Source organism: Cryptomeria japonica, chromosome 11 (assembly GCF_030272615.1).
Source record: "Cryptomeria japonica chromosome 11, Sugi_1.0, whole genome shotgun sequence".
NCBI lineage: Eukaryota > Viridiplantae > Streptophyta > Pinopsida > Cupressales > Cupressaceae > Cryptomeria > Cryptomeria japonica.
Window position 1 is genome coordinate 42562159 of NC_081415.1, and position 19072 is coordinate 42581230.

Sequence of the window (19072 nt, forward strand, 5' to 3'; positions counted from 1 at the left end):
TTCTCTGCTGAGAAGGACTTTCTCTTGAAAGTTGAGGAAGTCATCGTTCCTAGTTGACATTCTTTACAAAGAGCATTAACCGGTTTGTCTAACTGAGATAGACCTCTTACTGTCTTAGACTTGCTTACTTTAATAATATTGTCAAAATTTATATGACAAAATCTCCTATGCCAAAACCAACTATCATCTATTTTTGCAATCAAATAGTTGCTAACTTTAGGATTGAGATGAAATAGATTACCTCTGGCCTGTTTCCCAGTTGCAATCAATTCACCTTTGTTGTCAAAGGTTGTGCATATACCATTTCTAAACTTCAGTGAGTAACCTCTATCATTAAGTTGTGTCACACTTAACAGATTGTTCTTTAGGACTTCTACCCAATAGACATCATCAACACCGCTCTTTCCATTAAGAGAAATATCTCCCATACCTTTTACCATATAGGGTGAGTCATTGCCAAAATCTGACAACACCACCATCAAATTCCTTTAGGGAAATAAATTTTCTCCAATCATCGATCATGTGATGTGAACAACCACTATCAATGATCCAATCATCAGAATTATCCATTTTGGATACTAGTGCCTTCTGATCTGATACTTCTTCGTTAATTGCTACAAACACAATATCTTCACTAGCATCATCATCAGATTCATCATCAGTAATACCACTGTCAATAGCTACAAGACAATCTCTCTTTCCTTTACCCATGTACTTCTTAAATTTGTCTCTCTTGTAATCATTTTCACCATTAGGGAAATTTGTTGCAATATGACCAATCTTGTTGCATGCAAAACATTTTAAAGGTACCTTACCTATATATTTACCAGTGCCTCTAGGTAGTCATTTTGCCAACAATGCTTCAAGTTCCACTAAGTTGTCTTCATCATTAGAATCTCTGCTAGATCTAGATTCATATCTATTGCTGGTATCCCTACTTGTTCTCATAGATGGGTTAGAGACAGAAGCTCTGAATGCAGATTCCAATTTCTGTACACTACCATCATAGCCATTTAGTTCAAAAGTAGTAAGTTTGCCAATAATAGAGTCAAGAGTTTCCTTTGTCTTGTCAATGGATTTTAGCTCCTGAATAGTTGCAACTCGGATAGCATAGACCAGTAGCAGTGTTCTCAGTACCTTACTAATTACTATGGTATCTTCCAATTTCCCTCTTGCACTTTTTATCTCTCCAACTATTTCTGTGATCCTTTGACCATACTCATAGATGTTCTCACCTTCAGACATTCTCATGTCATCAAACTTGCCTCTTAAACTCTCTTCATTAGCAATCTTGACATGCTCATCACCGCTATAGATATCTTCAAGTTTATTCCATACTTCATATGCAATTTCACAACCATGAACATCTACATATTCAACATCAGAAAGGGAACTAATAATAGCTTCTAATGCCTGGTGATTTTCTTGTTGTTCTTTCTTCTTATCATCAGTCAGGGGTCCAGTAGGTGTAGTATACTTATGCTCTATATTATCCCAATACTGACTACCAAGACTCTTAATGTAAATCTTCATTTTTCACTCCATATTCTATAGTTATCTTTGTTAGACTTTAGACCTTCTTTCTTCATCATGATCTACAAGATATTTTCCTCAAGTTGTTAGGCTTTTAGATTAAGAGGAATTGGATAGATCTGATACCAATTGATGGTATGATGAAATAATAAGTATCTAGTAGAATACTGAGAGGGGGGTGAATTAGTATATTGAAAAATTGATACAAATCTCCCAAGCTCAAACTCAGTCAACCAAAGTAAACATATACCAGTCAAGATCAATATTCTTAGGAATACTTGACATTAACCAGTTTAACTATTATGACAACTTTTAATAGCAAAAACACCTTCAATTTTGTAAACATAAACAATGCTTAATATTAACTCAACATATTCATCTCTCAACGCATCTACTTAACATGCCTTATAAGAAGTTAACCAAATCAACAAATAAGATTACAGCAACAAAAGCATTCACCACTTGACACAAATGTTTATACGTCAAAATCCCAAATACGTAAAAACCACAGTGAGATGGGACTCACAAGGATAACTATTTGAACTCTTTCAAAGTTTGCCCTATTAGGAGCCAAATCCTATTAGAGCTTTACAATAAGTCCTGTTAAGAACTAATTCTGGTTAGGAATCACCTGGTTAAGGGATTTAGAAATATGTCTTGTTAGAAGCATAATACCCTATTAGGAGTAACCTCAATAGAGGATTTAAGAATCCAAGCTAATGGACCACCTTGTTAGAGGATTTAATGAGTAACCAAGCTTGTTAGAGCTTACCAGGTTAAGGGATTTTACTTGTGCTATAATTGTTAGAAAACAATAGGTTTTCTTGATTTGTCTGAGTAGCACTAGATTTGCTTGATCAAATCCTTCTAAGCTTCAACCTGCCTTCACTCAAAGTGTAGATCCATTCACTGGTTGGACAACCACACACTCAATAGGTTTTCTACCAATCCTGCCAACAAATTTTACAAACAACTTCATCGACCTTAAATACAAATCAATTAGGCCGCTAACACAACAAAAACCTAATTCTCATTATTGAGATTACAAAGAAGTCAGTTCAATCTTGACTGTTAGAAATCACGACAATCTCTTCACATTCTTCAAGACAATTCCAACCACTCCATGGTCACTGCTCCATTGGAATATGTAACTCATCACACGGTGTGTATTAAATGCAATCCACTTTGCTCCTTCCCTAGACAATAAGCAAACCCACCAAACCAATTTGAATTTATCATCATACAATGATCACACGTGTCTCTCTCATTGCCGCTCATCAGATAATAAACCAACAAACTTGATCGATTAGGGTTTAATAGCTGATAGGGTTTACCGGTTACATTACAAAGAGAGGTTTGACCCTTTACACTGGTTCACCGGTTCAACTCACAAACTTTACATACACTAGTTACAACATCTTCTACAACTCTCTTCTTACCAGTTACTAGCCAATATCAAAAACAACAATATCTGCAATTATATGAATACCATTTACTGGTTCCATTTACCAATCCAATTGACATCAATGACAACATGTCATTAATACAATCTCAATGCAAAATTCCAATAAACTCAAAATGCCAACAATGAAGATGCCATTCTTTAATTGAGAGACTTGAAGGCCAGTAAAAAACTTAATCTCACCAATCATTGACATCTCAAATTCTTGTTGTATTTTCCCTACAAGCTTCTTCTCATCTCATCATCTCCCCCAAAGATGATGTCATCTACAAAGATCTCAGCAATTAGGTGTTTTCCTTCAGCTCCATGCTTCAAATATAGGTTGTACTGTTATCATTGGTTCTTTTGAACCCTATTCTTAGCAGATATGAGTGTAACCTCTCAAACCAAGCTCTGGATGCTTGTTTCAGACCATACAGAGCCTTTTGCAACCTTCATACCATATTCCTCTCTTCTTTGGATGCAAACACTTCCAGTTGCTCTATGTATAATTCCTCCTCTAACACCCTATTTAGGAATGTTGATTTGACATCCACTTGGTATACTTTAAATTTTTTATAAGCAGTAGAGGCCAGCCAGCCTGGCTATTGGTGTGAAGTTTTCTCCATAGTCCAAACCTTCATCTTGAGAATAGCCCTTACAGACCAATCTTGCCTTATTTCTTATCACCTTACCAGTTTCATCCATCTTATTTCTGAACACCCACTTGGTGCCTATTTCATTTTTATTTTTGGGTTTGGGCACTATAGTCCATGTATCATTTTTCTCTATTTGTTCCAAGTCTTCTTCTATGGCTTTCACCCAGACATCATCTTTTAGAACCTCCTTTTTTGTTTTGGGCTCATAAATTCAGATCATACACCCATTCTCTCTTGCTCTTCTTCTAGTTAGAACTCCTACATCCTTGTCACCGATGATATTTTCTATAGAGTGATTATTTTTGACATATTTAGCAAATACCGGTTCACTTCTCAGAGATTCTTCCACTAGTTGTGCAGGTTATACTTCACAGGCTTCTACATTAGCCACTTCAATAGGATCTTCTTCAGTAGGTTCCACCAATATATTGTACTCAAACCCTTTTATAGTCCTCCAGTTCACTCTTACTATCGTGTTCATTTTTCTCAGAGTACTCATCTACTCTAACATTTTCACTTTCTACAATCTTTCTGGTTATTTTGTTTAAGCACCGGTATGCCTCGCTCTTTGTTGAGTAACCTAAGAAGGTTCCTTCATCACTCTTGGGATCAAATTTTCCAATGTACTCATCCCTTTTGATATAGCGTCTTCTTGCAAATACTTTGAAATAACAAACATTAGGTGAGTATCCATTCCATAATTCATAGGGGGTTTTGTTTGTCCCCTTCTTTACCTGTATCCAGTTCAAAGTGTATATAATAGTTCTTATTTCTTCTCTCTAGAAGATATGTGGGATGTCCTTTTCTATCATTAGAGTCCTTGTAAAATAAATAAGAGTTTGGTTTCTTCTTTCAGCAACTCCATTCTACTGAGGTGTTCTGGGTGTAGACATTTGTCTCATGATTCGTTATTGAACTATCCTCCTTTGTCTGATATTAGGCACTACAAATTCTTACCTCTTCCTCTTTCTACTCTATCCTTAAACACCTTAAACATGTGAAAGTCTTTAGATTTTTCTTTCAATAATACAATCCACATCATTCTTGAGAACTCATCCACAAATAACATAAAATACTGGTCTCCATAGAAACACTTGGTTCTCACGAGACCACACAAATTTGTGTGAACTAAGTCCAGCACACTTTCAGATGAGAAAGTTTTACTATTGAAGATGGACCCGGTCAACTTTTCTAGTTGAAACTCCATTCACATAGCATTTTCAAGTTTTAATATGTCAGGCATACCTCTGATAGATTTTGCCTTGCTTACTTTAGCTATGCTATCAAAATTAACATGAAACAATCTTTTGAGCCACAACAAGTTGTCTTCAACCTTAGCCACTAGATAATTACCTATGGTGGTGTCTAGATGAAACAAATTGCCTCTTGACTATTTACCGGTTGCAATCAGACTTCTAGATTTGTCATTTATTTTACATATCCCTTCATTGAGCTCTAACCAATATTCCTTACTGTTATGTTGTGTAACACTTAAAAAACTATAATTTAACCCTTCTACCTAATAGACATCATCACAATTTGTTTTATCATTCAAGGCTATAGATCCTTTACCTCTTATAGCACATGGGGCATCATTTCTGAACCTCACTCTTCCCTCATTGCAATCCTCCATGCTGAGGAATTTCCTTCTGTCACTAGTCATGTAGTGAGTTCAACCATTGTCCATCACCCATTCTCCACACCGTTTTGTGCTAGAAATTAAAGCCATATCTCCTTCCTCTATGTTGTCCTCCTTGATTACCACAAAAGAATTGCCATCTCCACCAGATCCCTCTGATTCTTCATCAATGACACCTTCTTCTACAAGATAAAATTCCTTCTTTCTCTTCTCCCTGTAACTTTTGAAATTATCTTTCCTGTCTCTATCATTGTAAGGATATCTTGAATCAATATGACCTATCTTATTACATGAGAAGAAATTTAAGGGTAGTTTACATTTGTAATTAACTTTACCTCTTGGCAATCTTCTTGCCAGTAGAGCTTCAATTTCATCTTTCTCCTATTCCTTAGAGAGTAGATTGTCACTCTCATGGGAATGAGCAGTTCTAGTAGTAGAGCTACTACTACTTTCTTTCTTTATCCTTGTTGGTGCATGCAATATGGATTCTTTGAAAGTAGCATCAATATTTGGTATGTTGTTGTCATAATTGCTCAATTCAAAGTAGTTAACTTACCGACTAGTCAGTCAAGAGTTACATTGACTGTTCCCAAGGATCTGAGTTTCTGGATAGAAGAGACCCTTATAGCATATTGTGGTAGAGAGTTATCAGGATTTTGCTAACCACATAATCCTCCTCAAGCTTTCCTCTTGCACTTTTAATCGATTTTATGTACATCATTTATTTCCTTACTATACTACTCTATGTTTTCACTTTCTTGCATTCTCATCTCATCGTATTTTCCTCTTATGCTATATACTTTGGCCTTTTGAGCATGGAGATCTCACCCATAGACTATCTTCAGCTTATTCCATATCTGAAAATCTGATTTCAAATCTTGTATCTCGGCTAATTCATTACCTGGAAGAGTGCTAACAATCAGATCCATAGTAACAGTAGTATCTTGTCTTTCCTTGATCTGGACCAAAGTAAGAGTCCCTAAAGGTTCATTGTACTCGGTGATCACATGATTCCATTAGTGTTCACCTGGAGCTCTTGGATAGAGTTTCATTCTTCCAAACCATAAGTTGTAGTTCTCCTTAGAGAACTTAGGACCCTCCTTACACGTCATCTTTCATCTTTACCTAAGTGGGTTAAGCTTCTTCTAATTCTAGAGACCTGATGCTCTGATACCATTTGATATTCCCAATTGGTACTGAGAGGGGAGGGATGAGTGAACATTTAATCATTTTTTCACAATTTAACTTTTATCTTAAATATGCATTCATCTAAGATCCAACAATATACTTAATCACTAAAGTAAAATATGCAAACATGAAAAGTTGACAGTGACACCAAGGAGTTATCTCATGGAAACCCAATAGGGAGAAAACCATGGTGTGAGTAGGAACTCACAAAATTTGTACTCTTTTGGAGTATGCCTGATTAAGAGCCATCCCTATTTGGAGATTACAAAGACATTGTTATGTGCCATTTGATTAAGGGATTGCGAACAAGGCTGACTAGTGCCTTTACCCTATTAAAGGTAGCATGGTTAGAGGACTTAGAACATCGGTTAAGATGTCACCCGATTAAGGGATTTTACAAAAGGGACCTATTAATGTCCACCTAGTTAAGGGATTTATGTTGCAGTTGTTAGAAAGCAATAGATGGATGATCTACTAAATTAGCTATAAATAGATTGATTAGATCTCAACATGCATCATACTCAGCACACATGTTTTGTGTCTTCTCTGCATGGTACCAGTTTTCTTCTTACACATTCATCTTTTTTCTTAGTCGATTGCCTATCCCCCAACAGTACACTCTACCAATCCTTAGACCTTTCGCTCTGCACTATTGGTACCCTTTACCTTCGGCTCTACACTTTGTCGGTTCTCTGATCTTCGGCTCTACACTTTGTCAGTCCACTGTATCTTGACTTTGCACTTAGTCAATCTTCCTCAAACACACTCTATTGTGCTAACACCTCTTAGCACTTCCTTTCTCTCTTTTCTGAACTTTGGACCGCCTTCAACATGTCCTTGTTGCAAATTTAGTGATCAAAAACTTTCTAAAAGAGATCAAGAACTCTTTATACATTTTCTGTCGATACCTTCCAGTATTCCCTCAATCAGATGAACAATCAATTTCAGAATATTTCAAATTCAAATATCTCCCTCTTTCTTTGCATGCCTTACAATGATTTTGCCAAGTGTTCACATAATTTTGCCACCGCATCTCCCAAAGATAGAAACCTCTAAGTCGTGTTCTGCCAAATAAGTGCGAACCAGAAAATTTATATGTAATCATGCTTGACTACATGATAACTCAAATTTGACCTTACCAACATATCATTTGGCGTAGACACAATCTCACCCTCATCCTTTTCCACTACAACTGAATAATCGATCATCGCTCTAAGATTTATGGTGACCACATGTCTTCCTTCTGGCATACTGGTTTACCGGTATGCCACTGCACTTTTATATTACTAGTTCGTCCTTTGATTGCCAGTTTGTTGTGCTAGCACCAAGTCTCTTTCATTTTTTACCAATGAGATACCGGTTTGCATAAAACTTCAATTCTTCTTGATCGAGTCACCTTTTGCGATTTCACCATCATCAAAGTGACCCATATTCCCAAATGATAGACTGATTAGTTTAATCTATCTTTCCTTGAGTTACTTAAACCTTTGATCATCAAATACCAATAATGTTTCTATTTATTGCAAGTCATCACCTTGGCTTATTGAAAAAACAACACTACTCTACCCATACCACTTCACCGGTTAGTGTCTTCACCAATAAGTGTTGGACATCAATGACAAACCTTAGCAGATATACCGGTTCTCTGGATCAAAGGGCATTGTAAATGCCAGCAATCCAACAAAAAACCCCTCAATGAAGCGTCTATAATATCCTCCTGAGACCATGAAGCTCCTGGCCTCTGTCACATTGTTTGGCGTTGGACAATCCATGATAACTCTAATCTTTGATGGGTCAACTGTGATCCCTTCATCTTATATGACATGTCCTAAATATTGGACCTTTGTATGAAAGAAGGCACACTTAGAGAAGCTACCATATAACTAATCTTCTCACAAACATTGCAATTCGCTTCCTCATTCTGAGAATATATCAATATATCATCAAGGAACACAATCATGAATCGATCAAGGAAGGTGATAAATAACCCATTCATTAGACTCATGGATACCACTAGAGCATTCATAAGGCCAAAAGGTACTTCTATAAACTCATAGTGGTAATATCTAGTTTGGAAAGCGGTTTTGTGAATATCACTTTCCACTATCCTCAACTGATGGTACCTTGACTTCAGATGTATCTTTGAAAACATTTTTGTACCCTGTACCTAATCAAATAAATCATCGATCCTAGTAAATGGATACTGGTTCTTAATGGTAACTTTTTTTAATTGTTGGTAGTCCATATATAACTGGAGGGATCTGTCCTTCTTCTTTACGAAGATGACTGGTCCACCCCAAGGGGAGACACTGGGAAGAATATGCCCTTTCTCTAAAATTCCCTCAAATTGAATCTTGAGCTCTTGAATCTCATTAGTGGTCATTCTATAAGGTGCTCTCGAGACTGACTCATCTCTAGTAGAAGATCTATATGAAAATCTCACTCTTTATGAGGTGGCATACCAGGTAGCTCAGAAGGGAAAACATCTGTAAATTCCTTAAGAATAGGATGATCATCAAGTGAGGGTTCCTCCTCATCCACTTCTTCCCTCTCACCAATATTGATTAAAAAAAATTGGCATCCCTTTCGCTTGCTATGCTTAAGATGCACAATGGAGATCATACGAAGGGATATGGGTCTTTGAACTCGTAAAATCACTGTGGAAGTGCCATGACCATTTGCACACTTGATCTTCTTCTGTTGATAATCCATCTTGGCTTTGTGGGAATATAGCCAATCCATGACAAGAACAATGCCATATGATCCTAGTGGTGTAACTCATAGGTCTTCTATGGTGGTTATATCCCTAATATGAAGCTGACAATCCTTAACCACTAATTCAATGAACACTCGAGCTCCTAATGCTAACTCAATTTCATAACTAGCATCCTTCCTAGTTGCCACTAGCTTGCAACACTCCACAACCAATGGAGAAATAAAAGAATTAGTAGCTCTTGAATCAAATAGGATAGTAACATTACTACCTCTGATCATACATGTAGCCTCTATAATTGTGGCTTGATGCTCAGCTTGGCGGTTATTAATTGCTCTGAAAACTTCATGGGACTTACCCATGTCTCCAACTATAGGTTTTGAACCTACCACACGCTGACTACCTACCATCTTTCCTTGTTGGCACTCTCTCGTCATGTATCCCATGGTGCCACAAGTAAATAAAGCACCATGTGTCTGAATTTGAACACCTTGTGGCCTAGAATACTATTGTCCTCCTATCCTACTAGATCCACTATAACCACCCCTGGTGGACTGCTGAGTCTGTGTCGGAGGTGTGTATGTAACTTGTGGCTACTAATCATATCTAGGACCCTATGTCTACCACTATTTGGTGTTGAATCCTTGATGTCCTTGTGGAGTCCTATGACTTTGATTCTACTGAAACTGTTACGGATGGTGAGGGGGTTTGTAGGACCTTGAAGAATATCAATGATTGCGCTTCCAATGGGGTTTCTAAAACCTGAATGACTCTAGTGCATAGTTTTGGTTCTGAAACCGATCTTGTGTATCCTATGAATTTCCCTGAATCTCTTCTACTAATAAATCCTTCTCCACACCAACCCAAAGGCTCCCTGGAGCTTCCATACATATGGGTCCTGCTATTCCAACATTTAGTCCTTTCATAAAATTGTTAACTAGCAATTTAGCATCCTTCATGTAATCCACATAAGGTAGTATCTCAAAGAACTTGATCTCATATTATGACATTGTGAGTCCCTTTTGCTAAAGGTCATGGAACTCATCAATCTGATGCTCTCTAAAGTGCTCTGACAAGTATCTATCTCTGAACCTCTCCAAGAAGGTATCCCAAGTGATGGTGTCAACTACTATATCATTCTTATATTCCTCTTCCCTCCACCATGTGGAAGATGACCCTCTCATAAAATGTATAAAAAAAATTGTTCTTTCATATTTCTCTCATAGGGACACAATCTGAATAAAATCTCTAAGCTCAAAATCCATGACTCAGCTTCTACCCCATTGGTAGATCTAACAAATGAAGGTGGTTGTAGGCATAAAAGATCTCTGATCTAATCTCCGGAATCATGGTGTGCTCTCTCTACAACCAGTGGTGCTATAACTGAGGGTGACTCTGGTAGATGAACTAACTAAGGCTCATGCTCTGCCTATCCCTCGACATGGCTAGGAGGTGGACACCTACTCTACTCTCTAGCTGCTGATCTATGACCCTCTGAACCTTATTGTTCTGCCTAGTGACTTTCTCAAGGTAGCCTATCCTAGACTATCCCTATCAGGTTCGAAAATGCACTAAATAAGTCTCAATTTTTTTCTAGAGTTTTTCGGGACGAGCTTCTTGTTTCACTTCAAGAACCAACTCTCACTGGCCAACGTCTTCACATGCCATGTGAGCACATCTAGAACCTCTTCCGCATCTACGAGCTTGTTGCGTGGCGAGAGGCATCTTACACAAATAATTAAATTTTTTAAGAGAAATGTAATGGAAAAAGGTTCCTAGTGTTGAAAACGCTACTCTGATACCAAAATCTAATTCCCAAACTTTAGGGAAAAAACATGACAAATGTTTTTAAAATAGGGCTTAATCACTCACGTTTACGTAAAGTGAATGCATGGATACTCACTAAGTTTTACTAACTTGATTATCCTAGTGTCAAATTAATGTGATCATCAATGTGAGCGATTAAACTTTTTGTTTAAAATTTAATTAAAATGGCAATGTTTAATGTATGGTGTCTATGTGGGGTAAATTAACCCCTTAAGCCATTTCTCTACATTGCACCTAATGGGGAATAGTCCTTTGAAAATGAATTAAAGATACCATCCTTAGGGTTAACAAATTTACTTTAATTAGGTTAATAATATTATTTATTAAATCACATCTAAGTGTTTGAATAGCTCCATTCATTTGAAATGTAACCTTCGTTGGGATTAAAATCTGATTTTCTAGAAATAACTATTTAAGTCCATTTTTCATTTAGAATTAATTAGATTATCTCAAGTATTACTGTTATAACTTTATTACTAAATGTATTATTTAGTTACAATTTTTTTATATTAATATTAATTTAATATTCATATGTATCTATTTACTAATGGGGCCTCATACTATATTTTAAAAATTTACTGCAATTCCTTGCATATTAATATTATCTTACTAACCCAAGGTGTCCATCAATAATCACTGTGTGTGTGTGTGTGTGTGTGTGTGTGTGTTTATATATACAAATATATAAACACACACACACACACACACACACACACACACACACACACACACACACACACACACACACACACACACACACACACACACACACACACACACACACACACACACACATATATAATTACCTCAAGGGATGAATAAAATGCAACCCTCATATTCATTTGAAAAGAATACATACACAAATATAATTTTATATGAATTTATTTACATACCCCCTTGAGTATGTAAATAAATACACAAACATATGTACCATAGATCTCACTTAATTATACAACCCTAAAATTACTCTTCTTTTTTTATATTATTACTTGGGGCTCTATTTTATTTTTTAAATGTGCCCCTTTTATTTTTTTTAATTTTTTTTTGATCGATAAAAGGTCGAAGCCAAAGAATTTTATTAATTAAAAAATAGTTACAATTACACATCCATTTAGTGTGGGCACCGGTAGGAAAGAATGGAGGAAAGAAAACCTCTGGTCTAGCCCAGATCTTGTAAGGATCAGAAGAAAAAATCAAATTTAAGTTATAATAATGGGAATGATAATGGTTCCCTGTCCAGAATAGTCTAAGTTACAATAATGGGGATGATAATAGTTCCCTGTCCAAATAGAATTAGAGAGGGCTTGAGAGAAACCCTTATGTAAATTAGAGAAACAACCTTTAGATCTCTTGGGGTGACCCTACTTTATGTAAGTGGAATCCCTGTCTTTACCTAAAATAATAGGGTGAGGCAGGCCGATCCTACCCACTAAGCTGTACAAATACTCCAGATATTTCTTACCAGAATGTTAGAAAAAGAAAAACGAACAGAGATCAGCTTCTAATCTAAAATTCACAATTGATCATACATACAGGATGGTCACCCTATTAACATAAAAACTCAAGATATTATCCCCACAAAATTTCCAAAAAACAAAATGAATGGTCATTGCACAAGACCAATTTTAGTAGATTAATGGATAAGCTAACTATACAGTCAAGAAGCAAACTCCCAAAAAAGTTCTGCATAGATAGCACAGTGAGCTACCATCCATCATAGTTTTCAGTTCAAACATAGATCCCCCCATGCCCTAATAGTATGTCATGGGAAAGCTTTAAGTGAAATGAAAAAAGAACTAGCAAAGCGAGCCCCATCCTAAAGAGCTAATACTGGAAATAACTAAGTAGAAACTGAATTTAAAAGACCACCATTTTTGTATATATATAAACATATATACATATATCTATATGTAAATATGGATATATAGTTATATGTCTATATATATTCAAAATATATAAATCTATATTACGATGGTAAAAGGCATTTAAAGCCCCTTTTATTACCCTACCTTAAGTTAGGGCTTTTTATTTTCTATTACTCATTCCCTAGCATATGTTAGAGTTTATTTATCTTATTGCCAGTTCAAATATTTTATTAGCCAACATGTTTGAGGCAGACACAAAACTCAGCTTGGACAGAGGGTTTCATTATATTACAGGGAGTAATGGAGGCATATGTGGGGGAGGGGTGTCACTGCATGAGGCATGGCCCACGTAGGTGGGACACAACTCACTCAGGTGAGTCACAGTCCACATAGTGGGTCGCGGCCCTCTTGTTGTCGCCTCTTAATATTTTAAAAAAAAAATTATATTATTTCTTTATATATAATACATGTATATATGTATATACAAGTATATAAGTTTTTGTGAGATGTATATACATGTTATCTTTGAAAACAGATTTATATATATTTACATATATATACTGTTAAAGTGGTATATACATGCTAATATATAGATATTTTCTTTTATGTGGTTAAAATTAGTTTGTTATATTTTTTAAACTAGTTGTGTGTGTGTGTGTGTGTGTGTGTGTGTGTGTGCTCTGATTTAAGAACATAGGTTCTGATTTTTCTTTTTCTAGTTTGCTAATGAGAAGGGTTTTTCTTTATATATATATATATATACATGTGAGAATTTGCCAAGATCTAGAGGCAATGGAAAGCACAAATAAGAGAGAAAAAATATATGATAAGAATAAATTGTATTCTATCAAGATGCAAAATATGATCAACTGGGTCCAAGGGGTTGAGCTTAACTGGTTAAAACACTGGGTTCTCACTGTGGAGACCCAAGTTTAATTCCCAATAAGGACATCTAAAATGAATTCAAAGCTATGACTCTTGGCCTTCCATAAAAATGGGGAAGGTCTAGGGTCAATCTAATCAAACATAATAATAATAATTCAAAATATTGCGGCTTCAGCCAATTACTGATAAAAAAAAAGAAAAAATATGATCAACTAGATCATTACAAGATGTTCAATGATTTCCCATCCAAACAAAGTAGATGAGCCTTCTTATATAAGGAAGGCTTATGGATATGTGAGAAAAAAAACATGACGTGTGGCTCAATAACAAACAAGGGTAGGTAGGAAATAGGTTTGGGTAGGTAGGAGATACAATATAATATTTCACATAAGGTGGAATGTAACAACAAGATAAGATCAACAGCATAAAAGGTGGAAATTGTCCTACACACACTATCCCAATGTGGCACAAACACCCAAGTGTCTCATACCTAGAATACTATTAAATTCATGTACCTAAGTAAACTTAAGTAAAGTCTAATAATATCCAAGATGAATAATTATTTACGCCAATACATTTATGTATATATGTATATACATATATATATACACACACACATATATATATATACATATATACATATATATGTATATATATACATATATACATATATATGTATATATATACATATATATGTATATATATACATATATATGTATATATATACATATATATGTATATATATACATATATATGTATACATATGTACGTATATATGTATATGTTGGCATATGTGCAGAGTTTGATGACATGATGATAATGTATGTTGTCATTGATGTCAATATGCTGAAGTGTGAACTAGTATGTTGAAGTAAGTAAACTGGCAAGTGAACCGGTATATACAAAGTTTGTATCAGGGTTTCAATTGATATGACTACCAGTTGGTAGTCTCAGCTTCAGGGTTTCCAACTGAGGCATTCCAAGTCTAATAATATCCAAGATGAATAATTATTTACACAAATACATTTATGTATATATGTATGTATATATTGATATGTGTACGTATATATACATATATACATATATGTATATATATACATATATACATATATGTATATATATATACATATATACATATGTACATATATATGTATATGTTGGCATGTGTCTAGTTTGATGACATGATGATAATGTATGTTGTCATTGATGTCAATATGCTGAAGTGTGAACCCGTATGATGAAGTGTGAACTGGTATGTTGAAGTAAGTAAACTGGCAAGTGAACTGGTATATGCACAGTTTGTATCGGGGTTTCAATTGATATGACAATCGATTGGTAGTCTTAGCTTCAGGGTTTCCGGCTAATGCATTCCAAGTCTATGTGATTCGACCGATGACATCCTATGACGAGTTAGCATTGGAATGAAGATTAGATCATGCTACCACTTCAGCCTTATGCGCATGAAGGATTACCTTGAGGATATTGCATGAGAAGATTGATTCTATCTACCTTGGGAATGTGCAAAATCTCAGTAAATGGTGGAGAGCATGTGATGGGTTATCAACTTCTAGAAGCAGTGAAGAATGGATGATGTTGAACATCTTGAGATTTTCTCAAGATTGTATTACCCTATGTAATGTGTATAAATAGTCAGGATTGGACTGACTGTATTGTTAACCTACATACTTAGGGTTTTAGGTTTTGGCCACCAACCTAATTGTTGTCTATAAGGTCAATGATCATTTTCATTTGAAGTTGTTGGAAAATGAATGTATGTGAGGTGATTCTTGCCAGACCAGAGAAGTGAGTAGAGATCTACAGAGTGTGATTGCAGATGTAAGGGAACTGAAGTGGATCTACCTTGTCATTGAGTGCTGTTATCAAATTAGTGTATTACCTGTTGATTTATAACCATTTTAGTAGTTGGAGAATACCTTTATTGGGTATCTTTAATGGGCTTTTTGTAAATCCTTTAACAGGGTGACTCAAAATCATTGAGATCTTCAAATCCTCTTGCGAGGTAACCTTTAACAAGGTGTTAACCTCTAACCAGGTATTTAGCCATTCCTTAACTGGGTGATCCCTACAAGGATCGGTTCCTAGCAGAACCTGTTGTAAAGTCTTTAACCAGACTAGGCTCCTAACATAGCGAACTTCATAGGAGTTCAAGAACAACTTGTGGGTATTCATCCCCACTGTGGTTTTTCCCAGTTGGGTTTCCAAGTGAAAAAATTATGTGTTATGTGTGATGATTTTCATATGATGATTTAGTATTTTCTATTAAGTGGTAATGCATGTTGATCTAATGGTCATTGTATTTCTGATGTATTACTTGCTTAAGCATATGGGGGAAGTTGAGATGAGATATTAGGTTTTGAGAAGTTCTAAGTGTTATCGGTTTATGTCTTTTATAGTCTTACTGTGTTTTACTAGTATTGTCTTGATTTAGGTTGGTGATGATGTTTGTCAGTTAGTGTAGTCTTTGTAGTTTAAGTTGTCGGAGAAATTTTTGTCTATGCTGATTCACGTCCCCCCTCTCAGTACCTGTTGGGTATTTACTATTCATCATTATTCATCAGTATATATATATATATATATATATATATGTATGTATATATATATATATATGTATGTATATATATATATACATACATATATATATATATGTATGTATATATATATATGTATGTATGTATATAGATATACATATATATATATATATGTATGTATATAGATATACATATATATATATACAAATATATGTATATGTAGTGGCATAAATTACAACCCTAGAAATTTCGACTTCATTAGGTTCCTCACACATTTGAACTTGAATCCTCTAGCATGATTGGAGACCAGAGAGTGTTCATCTTGCAAAAATAGCTTCTTCCTTGGCCTCTGCATCACCTCAAGTACATTCCGCCTTGGAGAAAGGGGTAGGAAAAGGGTGTGGTGCCACTATCCCCCTTGGACAAGGGCGTGGGAACTTTTTCCTCCCAGGATAGGGCATGGCACCCCTATCCCTGCTCTATTTTAGGGCATGATCCCTCCTAGAGCATGTCTTGTGGGTTGTTCCTCGGGCGGGAAACCTTCCTGATGTCGGCCCATGACTAAATTCAAATCCTCCAAGCATGTATTTAAGAGGGAGTTCACTCTATCATTTGATAGGTTGGATAGGTCAAAGTTGGAGAGATTCAAGTTGCAAAGTGAACAAGAATTCAAGCATTCTTTTCTATCATCGAGCATTCTCCAGTCTCCCTTCAAGGCTAGGTGTTGCATTCAATTAGAGGATTCAACCATTGAAGAGGAGATCCCTTTTAATATTAAATTGTAAACAAGAACTTCCATCAACATTATAATCACAACCTCCCTGGAGGTGATTCACAATTCAATCTTTCATTTACATCTACTTGCAAGTACTTTCTCTCATTACTTGGTTAATTCCAAAACTGGGGTTTGACCTAGAGGCAAACCCTCGATCCCAACACATATCCCTCTCTTTTCTATGTGTAGATTAGAGGTGCACAACTATACTTTTGGATGTGAGCTTCATTTGCAGAAGCAGAAAAACCCTTTTTGTTTCACGTATTTTTCGGGGGACCATGTACATTCCCTTGATGGTCTGGACAACTTTTTGTCAAATTTACAAGGTGACTTCATCTCAACATTTTACTGCCAAATCCAAGTGCATAGTTCCATCTCATATTTTGATCTCAAGTTATAATCTATTCTTTTCCACTTTTGGACTACATAATCTAATCAATTTCTTTCCAAATCAAACAAAGGAAGAAGGGATCATCCCAACATTCTTAATTCATTCAAAATTCAACCTATCATCTTTGCATGGAGATTGAATCTAGTTAGTTATCCCTTATCTTCCCAATGTAATGGTGAAAAGTGCTTGAAGGATATTCAATAGTGAAACTCTCATCTCTATTTGAGGGAAAGGGTTAGTTTTCCTCTTGATCTATCACTCATCATTTTACCACACTTACATTTTGGTGAACCTGACATCTTGCATGCTTTCCTTTGAACAAAATTGCATATTTATCATTTACAAGTTTCAAATTTCTGCAAGCTTAGTCATTAAATCATTAAAAACCTTAGTTTTTAAAATTAAAAGTGAACTTGTGATTTGTAAAAATTGCTTGTGGGTATCTTAGATCTGAAAATTGTTTTGATTGTCAAATTCAATTTCCTCATTGTCTTTTTGAATTTGCAATTAAAATTTACTAAATTAAGAGGTTACTTGTTAAAACCCTAATATTTAAAAATCATCTTGAACTTGTGCAAAACTTGGATTTCAATCGAATTTTCAGATTTTTGATTGTTCTCAGATTTGTTTCCAATTATACAATTCAAATTTTTAATTTCCTCCTTTTTCCCAAAATTCAAAATTCAAAATTAAGTGGTTAGGTCATCAAACCCTAATTTTTAAAATTTATTGGATTTTGTGTGAATTTGAAATCAATCTCATTTACATTCAGATTTCTAAACATTTTCCAGGGTATACCTATCCATTAGGTTTGACCTTTTTCAAAATTGCATTTCAATTCCTCTTTTTCTTCAAAACCCTGATAGGGTCCTCTTCATTTTGCCCATCTAGAGATCGTTAAACTCATCAATCATCCCCAAAAATTTCCAAAAAAGGACCATGTGCATTCCCACCACGATCCTCATCTTTTTTCTTGAAATTTCAAGAGACTGTTGTGACTGTATTTAATAGCCAAAATCCAAAAGATTGGCTGATTTTATTAATTTTTGAACCCTTTAGAATCAAAAATACCTTCAAAATTCAACATTTTAACTTTCAAGAATTTTATTTAAATTAAGACATTAACTATAGTCTGCCCTGATTTTAAAAATTCTAATTTTAAAATTAAGTTGTCTTCCCTTGGCCCTAATTTTAAATTCCAATTTCCTTTCATTTTTGGAAATTTTGTCATCCTATTCCCCCAACAAAGTTCAAATTATTTAATCATTATTTTTCTTGAATTTTGCATTACCCAATTTTTTAAGCTTTGTTCTTCAATTCAAAATTCAAAATTTCCCTCTAGTGCATGAGTTTTACAACTATCAATCCTACCTATCGTATCCCTGTTAGACAAAGCATTAGAATTAAAGTTTCCCAAGGTTTATTTACCAAGGAGATGGGACCTAGTTTTGGGGAGCTATTTAATGAGGTTCATGCTATTACTTTCCATCCTAATCATGTGCCTATTTACCCCATTGATGGATCCCATGATGAAGAACCAACTTTAACTAGGGTTTCTCTATATCAACTTTCTACATTAGATAATCAATTTGATAGTGTTGTCTTCA